Below are 10355 nucleotides of genomic sequence, written 5' to 3' on the forward strand. Positions count from 1 at the left end.
TGGTAAAAGCCCCATGCCCAGGTTGGAAGAAGCCCAGCTCCCTCATGGCAGGACACAGAAAGCCGAGCAGAGACAAAAGCCCATGCTCCGTATTCCCCAGGGTCCCAAATTTAAAAATCCCTTTGGACCCATCAATCAAGACTCGCTTTGCATTCTAAATGTGGATGCATGTGAGCCTGTGTTGGTGAAAACAATCCCAGGTCAGGGGCTAGAAACAAAAGCCACGTTTGGTCAGCAAGAGGGATCCCAGCCTCGGCATTGCATTACTCCATCTCATCCCTGATAACATCAACGGTATTGAAAATCTTCGCAATAACTTTTCTCTTCCAAAAACTACTTAAACATGCATTATTTTGTAATTGTTGCAAATTTTCTTATTTACACTTAAGATTGGGGGGGGGAGGGTGGATTCAACGAAAGTAAATCACACTATGTAAGATTTTAAACGAGTTGTATTTTAGTAATGTGTTATTTATACTACAAGTAATACCTGTATATTTTTAAAATTAATAAATACAGATAATAAAAGAAAATTGTGTTAAATCACAATTTTCACTCTCACCATCCAGAAATAAGCATTACTAAGATTTTGATGTTCCAGACTTCTTACACATGTGGGTGTTTGTATATTCATATATAGATTTTATTTGCTTCTCCTCCAATTTTTTTTCTGAGCATAAGAATAATACAACTACTTTTGATTATAGAAAGTTTGGGGCATAAAGAATTTTTTAATTATGAGTTTCCTGTTTTATTTTTCTCCCTCTCTTTTTTTTTGTTACTCTATTCTAGTTGTCCCAATTTTTCCCCTTTTGCCCTCATCCACCCAGCCCATCCCTCACCCCCACAGTCAATCCCCACACCACTGTCCATGTCCACGGGTCATGTACACATGTTCTGTGTATAGTCCCATCCTCTTCTTTCCACCGTTAATGCCTCTCTCCCTTCCCCTCTGGTCGCTGTTAGTCTATTCCAATGTTCCCATGCCCCTGGTTCTATTTTGCTCATTAGTTTATTTTGTTCCTTAGATTCCTCTTCTAGGTGAGATCATATGGTATTTGTCCTTCACCTCCTGGCTTATTTTGCTTAGCATAATGCTCTCCAGTTCCATCCATGCTGTCACAAAAGGTAGGAGTTCCTTATTTCCTTCTGCTGTGTAGTATTCCATTGTGTGAATGTACCACAATTATTTGATCCACTCATCTACTGATGCACACTTAGGCTGTTTCTAGCACCTGGCTTTGTAAATTGTGCTACTATGAACATTGGGGTGCATAGGATCTTTTGAACTGGTGTTTTGGGATTCTTAGGGTCTATTACCAGCAATGGAATTGCTGGGTCAAAAGACAGTTCCATTTTTAGTTTTCTGAGGAAATTCCATACTATTTTCCACAGTGGCTGCACCAGTCTACACTCCCACCAACAGTGCACTAGGGTTCCCTTTTCTCCACAGCCTCACCAGCACTTGTTTTTTGACTTGGTTATGATGGCCATTCTGACCGGTGAGAAGTGGTATCTCACTGTGGTTTTAATTTGCATCTCTCTGATGGCTAGTGATGCTGAGCATCCTTTCATATGTCTATGGGCCCTCTGCATGTCCTCCTTGGAGAAGTGTCTGTTCAGGTCCTTTACCCAATTTTTTTTTTTTTACTGTGGACATTTTTATTTATTTATTTATTTATTTATTTATTTATTTATTTATTTAATTGATTCTGTTGTTACAGTTGTCCAATTTTCCCCCCTTTATTCCCCTCCACCCCTCACCCCCCCACCCACATTCCTCCCCCACTTTTAGTTCATGTCCATGGATCATACATATAAGTTCTTTGGCTTCTACATTTCCTACACTATTCTTAAACTCCCCCTGTCTATTTTGTACCTACCATTTATATTACTGATTCCCTGTACTTTTCCCCCTTCTCTCCCCCTCCCCCTCCCCCCACTGATAACCCTCCATTTCTGTGATTCTGTTCCTATTCTAGTTGTTTGCTTAGTTTGTTTTTGTTTTTGTTCTTGTTTTAGATTCGGCTGTTGAGAGCTGTGAGTTTTTTGTCACTTTACTGTTCATAGTTTTTATCTTTTTCTTAGATAACATGTCATATGATAAGTGCTTGGTGATGATGAAATCCTTTAACTTGACCTTTTCTGGGAAGCACTTTATCTGCCCTTCCATTCTAAATGAGAGCTTTGCTGGATAGAGTAATCTTGGATGTAGGTCCTTGCCTTCCATGACTATGAATACTTCTTTCCAGCCCCTTCTTGCCTGTAAGGTTTCTTTTGAGAAATCAACTGATAGCCTTATAGGAACTCCTTTGTAGGTAACTCTCTCCTTTTCTCTTGCTGCTTTCAAGATTCTCTTCTTATCTTTAATCTTGGCTAATGTAATTATAATGTGCCTTGGTGTGTGTTTCCTTGGGTCCAGCTTTTTGGAAACTTGGAACTTCCTGGATTTCCTGGAAGTCTGTTTCCTTCACCAGACTGGAGAAGTTCTCCTTCCTCATTTTTTTCAAATAAGTTTTCAGTTTCTTGCTCTTCCTCTTCTCCTTCCAGCACCCCTATGATTTGGATATTGAAATGTTTAAAGTCATCCTAGAGATTCCTAAGTCTCTCATCATTTTTTTGAATTCTTGTTTCTTCAGTCTGCTCCAGTTGACTGTTTATTTCTTCTTTTTGCTTCAAGTCATTGATTTGAGTCCTGGTTTCCTTCCTGTCACTGTTGGTTCCCTGTATATTTTCCTTTATTTCACTTACCATAGCCTTCACTTTTATCTCTATTTTGTAACCATACTCAACTAATTCTGTGAGCATCCTGATTACCAATGTTTTGAACTATACATCTGATAGGTTGGCTATCTCTTCATTGTTCCATTTTTTCTGGAGCTTTGATCTGTTCTTTTACTTGGGCCCTTTTTTTTTTTTTTTTTTTTTGTCTCTGTGCAATGGAGCCTTAGGTATTCACCAGGGCAGGGCAACCCACATCGCTGTGTTGTGATGCTGTATGTGGGGGAGGGGTCTGAGAGGGAACAGTGGTGCTTGCTTCATTCTCTGCTGGCTTTTAGTCACTTCCACCACTCCCCACAAGCAAATTGAGCCCTTCTGCTGCTGATGTCCAGGTGAGTGGTTTATTTGTACCTTCTAGGACCCTGTGAGTCTCTCCAATGAACTCTCCTGTGAGGCTGGGAGTTTCTCCCATTGCCACCTAAACCCCCACAGGTGTTTTCAGTCAGAGGCTTTGAGGCTTTATTTCCCTGTGCTGGAACCCTGGGTTGCTCCGTCTGTCTCGCTCCCCAGTTGTTCCTCCTGGTTCATTGCATGCAAATGTGGGACTGCCTGGTCCACCAGCCACCACCTTTCTTTGAGCCCTCTCCGCCTGGCTGCCCGTCTCCACCCCTCCTACCAGTCTGGATGAATGTTTCTTCTTTAATTTCTTGGTTGTCAGGCTTCCATATAGTTCAATTTTCTGGAAGTTCTGGTTGATTTTTGTTTTTACATTTGTTGTCCTTCTTTTGGTTGTACAGGGAGGCACAGTGTGTCTACCTACGCCTCCGTCTTGGCCAGAAGTCCCCTTTGCCCATTTTTTTACTGGATTGTTTGGCTTTCTGGAGTGGAGTCATTTGAGTGCTTTATACATTTTGGAGATGAAACCATTGTCCAAGGTGTCATTTGCAAATACGGTTTCCTATATGGTTGGTTCCCTTTTCATTTCACTAATGTTTTCTTTAGCCATGCAGAAGCTTTTTATTTTGATGAAGTCCCCTTTGTTTATTCTTTCTTTTATGTCCCTTGCTCTAGGGGACATATCAACGAAAATATTGCTATGTGAAATTTCTGAGATTTTCCTGACTATGTTCTCCTCTAGGACTTTTATAGTGCGGTTACTTATATTTAAGTCTTTTATCCATCTTGAGTTTATTTTTGTATATGGTGTAAGTTGGTGGCTGGGTTTTTTTTTTTTTTTTTTTTTTTGCATATAGCTGTCCAGATCTCCCAACATCATTTGTTGAAGAGGCTATTTTTATTCCATTTTATGCTTCTGCACACTTTATCAAATATTAATGACCATAGAGACATAGGTTTATTTCTGGACTCTCTGTTCTGTTCTATTGATCTATGTCTCTGTGTCTATGTCTCTGTGGCAGTATGTCTATGTGTCTATTCTTATGCTAGTACCAGACTGTTTTGATACAGTGGCCTTGTAATATAGTTTGATGTCAGGTATTGTGATCCCTCCTACTTTGTTCTTCTTTAGAGAAAAAAATTTTAATACACTTATAATCTTACTACCTTACTATAAATACTTTTGGTATTTGGCTTTCTTTTTTTTTAGGTGTTATTTCTGAATTACTAAGTCTTATAATTATATATTTTTTGAAATTTTCTTTTAATATCTGAAAATACAAAAGACTAAAAATTATCTCTAATCTAATCCCACCCCCAGGAATAACCCCTATTAGTAATTAGATGATTACCTTCCCCAATTTATCCCTAAGTTTATACAAACATATTTAATGGGATTACCCTATATATAGTATGTTGCCACTTGCTTTGGTGGGAGCTCAATAATAGAGAGTGACTCTCTATCTATCAATAAATTCAATAAATGTATAGCCACATTAGCATCCTTAAATGTCTACAGAGTATTCTGTTGTAGGACTGTACCAACCCACTATTGCCAAGCATTTAAGCTATTTCCAGTTTTTCATTATCATTTTTTAAATCCAATATAAATATTTTTCTATATATGTTGCACACATAGCCAATCATTTCCTTTAAGATAAATTTCTAAAAATAGATTTTCCACATCAAAAATATATCCCACAATAATCTGAGTCTGACAGTGCCCTTTTCCCCATACCCTGGCTATACTGGATATTGTCAGTCTTACAATTGAACATGGTTTGTTTTACTTGTTTTACTTGTTTTTCTTTGCTTATAAGTAACACTGAACCTTTAACATTGTTTATTGGCCAATTGTATTATTTTATCACATTGCTTCCTTAAGTCCCCAGTTCCTTTTTTTATTAGAGAAATAATTAGTCTGTCATTTCTCTTTTTTAATGTTTTTTAAAAGATTTTATTTATTTATTTTAGACAGAGAGGAAGGGAGAGAGAAAGGGGGATAGAAACATCAATGTGTGGTTGCCTCTTGCGTGTCCCTGACTGGGGACCTGGCCTGCAACTCAGGTATGTGCCCTCACTGAGAATTGAACCAGCAACCCTTTGGTTTTCAGGCCACACTCAATCCACTGAATCATACCACCCAGGGCTAGTCTATTATTTCTTGAAAGTGCTCCTTACCTTTTGTCATATGAAGTAACACTCTCCCAGTTTATTGTTTGTGTTTTACCTTGGTATGTCCTCTACTTTGCCATTCTGCAGGGTTTTCTTTATCTTTATTATATTTTTTCCATTACCATTCACTCTGCAGTTTTAAATGTACAGATACCCACCTTTCTCTTTAGGGTTTCTGCCTTCGGTCATGCTTTGAAAGTCCTTCTCTACTCTGACGTTTTATTGTTTTTATCCACAATTTCTTCTAAGTGTTTTTTTTTTATCATTTTACCTTTTATGGTTAAATCTTTAATCTGTTTAGAATTTATTTTGTATGCAATACAAGGTAGGAATATAACTTTATTTTTTCTAAGTAGTTCTTCCAACATAATTTATATAATAACATATTCTTCTATCTGTTTAATGTTGTGTTAACACCATCCAGTTTTGATTTCTTGAGCCATTATAATTCAAAACAATTCCTGATTAGTCATCCTGTTCCCAATCATAGTGATTCTTTTTCAAAAATGTTTTTGGTTATTTTGGATTGTTGCTTTTCCAGGTGAACTTTAGAACAAGTTTTCAATATCCTGCCTTTAAAAAAATAAGAAAAGGCCCATTTTTGGTTATGACATAAAATACATTAAATATGTAGATTAATTTGGTAATTCAAATTTATTTTTAAATACAAACACATCACAGCAAAACTTCTAGAAGAAATTGAGACAATAAAGGAAAAACAAAGAACTGAACATTGCTTTCCATAGTTGGAAGGAATTTTGCAACTAGTTGATTCAAGTATCTGCATTTTAGAAGTGGGAACACCTAAGGCGCAAAGGTATTGCTGTGATCCTCCTGTTATGATGAGGAGACTGACTCACAGAAAGGCATCTCCACCGCCAATGGTTAACAGTGGATAAACACCATGCGGCAGTCACTGTGTGTTTTACAAACATTGTCTCATTTTTTCCTTTTATTTGAATAAATGAAGATTTGATTCTCTTTACAGCAGAAAGGGACCCACTTTACTGAAGGGCCTTGCCAGAAACCAGTAGCAGTTTAAGTGCATTCAGAATTTCAGAACAAACTTTTTTTTTTTTTTACAGGAGATGCATTCTCTACCTCTGCTGGCTTAAAGTTATGTAAACAGAATTTATGTGCCCAGTGACCCCACTCCATTGATTTGACAGGGGTAATTCCTGTGTAAGAATGAACCGTTTCTCTAATGTATTGAGTATATGCTTCCATAACAGCATATTTTCTCCATTCCTTTAATTAAATGGACAATGGATTGAAATGCAAAGTAATTACCTGTGATAGATGGTACATCCTTAACTCTTTGGTATCCTTTGTTTAAAAAAAAAAAAAAGCAACAGTCCACAAACAAGCTAATAGTATTCATCCTAAAACTTCCCTAAAAATGCACCTGGGAGAGATTGGAGGAAGGGGAGGGGGCCTGCAGAAAGAGGCCCAGCCTGTCCCTTCCCTCAGCATTCATCTCAAGGCTTTGATAGGAATTTGGGGTTACAAAAACACCCCATCTTGAGGCCTCACTAAGCAGAGCTGGCACCCCGTGGGCCTACTGCAGAAGGAATCATTCTTTATCAGGGAAGGTCATTCCTCTTGTCTGAGCCAGCAATGTAAAGCCTGATGCACAGAGAGGTAAGGGAGAAGGAAGATATCAGGTCACCACACCAGTCTAATGGGTCCTGGCAATCAGTGGTGTGGTGGGGCCACAGCCAGATCGCCCCCACATCCGACTCCCTGGACAATTCCCTCCTTGACTGAGAGGTTAGCCTTGTGCACATGTAATGGATGACAGGCCATCGAGGGCAGAGGTGTGCATGGGGCTTGGGAGTCAGCCAGGCCATTTTGAGTCTTGGCTGCCCTGACCTAACTTCTCCAAGCATCCAATTACTCGTCAGCACAGTGAAGTAGTAGCCTACTTCATGGGGCTATGGTAAGACTTTGAAAAATGTGTGCAAAGTGCCTGGCACCTAGTAAGTACTCAATAAATGGTAGCTATTATTGTGTTTCTCTGTAGGAAGTAAGACTCACTTTTAATAATTTTCACATCAAAATATATCTATTGCTTTAAAGTCTATTTCTTAAGGAATTCTAGACTCAGTAGGTTTTTTTTAAAAAAAAAACTTAAACATTATCTAGTCTTTTGTTTATCCTATGTCTTCAAAACTTTAAGGTAGAGATATCTTTTTCGTAGATATCAGGCAGGCAGCCCTGGTGCAGGGAGCCCAAGAGAACCCTCACTTTGTACTCCGGAATAATGAGTCCCAGCCACTTTGTGCAAAAACCCGATATCAACTCTGACATTTTTAACAAAGTTGTCAGGCTCAATGCTAGTTACCTTTTTGTGAATTTCTTTACCTTCGTATTACTGCCTTCAGCATATAAATCCTGCCATGTATAATACTGTAAAGAAGGAAGCCTGCTTTCAGAAGATACATCTGCATGTGCCAAAGTGGCTTCAGGAAAAGAGGAAGGAAGAGAGGAGACCCCACTCCATGCCTATGCGGTGTTTTAACTGGTTATGTAAATGTACATATGAATGGAGACACCACAGACGGCCGATAGGCTCTGTAATTCTAGAGACAGCGTGCAAAATGAAAATGTGGGGCTCTTCTTCAAACATTATTAAGAATTTCAAGATAACACAACAGCATGACACTAAGCGGGGCACCCTTGAAACCAGTCCTGGATGCAAGCCACCATCTGCACACTCGCACAGCCCTGGGGTCAGCATGGGCCTGCCATGTCAAAGAGCTCCACGGACCAATAGGGGATTATTGCAGCTGGAACACACCTTTCTATTTGTCAACTGCTAAAGCACTAATGATAACTAGAAGCATTGGCTTTGGCCACGTTGAAACTGGCTTTAGTTCAGAATCGAATCAAGCTAAGATTAACTCCAATTGATTAAGTCTTATCCTAATTTCTACCTAGAAGCTAACTGATGCTTCCAGCCTCAGCGTAAAATGATAAACAGGTAGAGCAAATGCCATTTAACCTGTTTGAGGCAACACTGTAGTACTGACACACAAAAATGTCATTAACCTCTGAAGGAATTTTATGGCTTTAGCCAAATTAAATATCCAAAGTACCTTATAAGTCATAAACCAAGACCCAAGTGGTGTAAGGCCCAATTAGTAAATTGACTACATTAATTATCAAGTTCAGTTTTATTGCCATTGGTGAGTAGGTGATTAGGTAGTTTACTACTTCTCTAATAGTTATCTGATTTATGGGAGATGTGGCTATCAGTATTTCCTTTGGGGAGACATATGCTAAATAGAGTTTGGAAAAATACTCCAGCTCACATTCAGAAAGACGTTGAAATATTCAACACAGTGAGCTGAATTTAAAACTTAATTATAGATATTCTGAGTAATGTAAACAAGTGATATGTACAAATGAGAAATATATGCATTATATCAAGTCTAAATATATTCAAGGGCAGATATTTTTACTTGATTTTGTTTGGAGAAGTTCCACTTTAGCTATGACTTTTTTAAAAATGGAGAAGTTCTACTAATTTAGGGAGAAGTAAATTACATGAATTAGTCTAAGAATAATGAAAGTAAAAAAATATTAAAATAGTGCTGTCAACCTAAGTCCAATATTATGTTCTATACCACAAACCATGAATAATGATCTATCATGTGCTTAACTCCTACGACCTTCACACTAGGAAATGCTGATATCCGTTGCCAAGGCTCTCCCCCATGCAATCCTTGCACCAGACCATTTAATACCAACCTTAAAGAATTTTCTCTCTCCCAGGCTGCAATTCCTCAAAGTTTAGAACTTCACATGATAGAACTTACCACCTGTTTTACCTTAAGAACAAAGCACCTGGTCCCTCTTTTCTGACACCTCTGAGATGCAACTGAGTCTTTGCATTTTGAGAGAGAGTTTTAAACCGTGCTTGATTTCGGCAAGTCATGGGAACTGTCAAAATTGAGTATATATATGTAGATGCCCCCAACTGGACAGATATTACGGGCTCCAAGGAAGCTTCAGTCTCTCACCATTTGATGCCCCACCTAGAGCAAACTGGGCTTAGCTGTCTAACCACCCAGGGCTCAGCAGAACCATGAGGCCAGAGCTTTTGCCGGTCTTGTTCAGCTGTGAGAGAGCTGTTGAGTGAGAGAATTAACAAAGACAAAATGCTTGTTGAGTCCCTATGGTAGATCCGATCTCTGCCATGCACTTTTCTGATGCCTTCTCACGTTTAATGTTTATTGCCCTTTTGTGAGGTAGATTAGATACAGTTCGGATGACTAAGGCTCAGCAGTTTGTCCCAGCACACAGTGTGTGATCAAGCTGGGACTGACACCAAAGTCTTCCGTCCCCAAGACCACACTGACCTGATGATGCCATAGAAGACTTTTCTGAAGTGGTTTTGCCTTTGGATGTATTAGAACATCTCAGCCCACTTCTGAGTTTTTGAAGTACCGCCTCCCCTGTTGCATGTGTCTCATACTGGTGATATAAAAAAGCCAGACTCAACCATGAAATCAGTCTGAGTAAGAAGAGGTTTTACTGTGATATTTTCCTAACACACTGAGCAAGTAATAGTCAGAGATCAAGGTGAAAGAAGAATGAGACTGAGATTTTTTGACAGCTCTATTGCCCCATTGTGTGTGTTGAAAGTTATCCACTGAAGGACCAAAAAGAATTATCATAAAGCAAATTAAATAAAAAAATTTCCTAACCCCCCCAAAATTAAAACCTTCAAATTTAAAAGTCCAATTTCATACTTTCAACAACAAAGTATAAAAAGCGTACATGTAACACTTGTTAAAAGACAAGTGTTTAAGACTACTGTGTGAAAAGAAGTACATTCTGATTTTCCAGAAAAGATTTGCTGTCCTTTTAAGAAGGTGTCAAATCATGTAGCCAAAAGACAGCTCCAAAATCAATATTAAAGCAACTGCCTACCTCTGCCTACATTCTCACACAAGTACAGTCAGCCAATGAGAGTGGAAGAGAAAATAGTTATTATGTAACATAATAATTAGTTGTAATTAGTTACATATCCTCACATTCTTTTTGTAGCTTAAATT

This window comes from Phyllostomus discolor, chromosome 2 (assembly GCF_004126475.2).
Source record: "Phyllostomus discolor isolate MPI-MPIP mPhyDis1 chromosome 2, mPhyDis1.pri.v3, whole genome shotgun sequence".
NCBI classification, from domain to species: Eukaryota; Metazoa; Chordata; class Mammalia; order Chiroptera; family Phyllostomidae; genus Phyllostomus; species Phyllostomus discolor.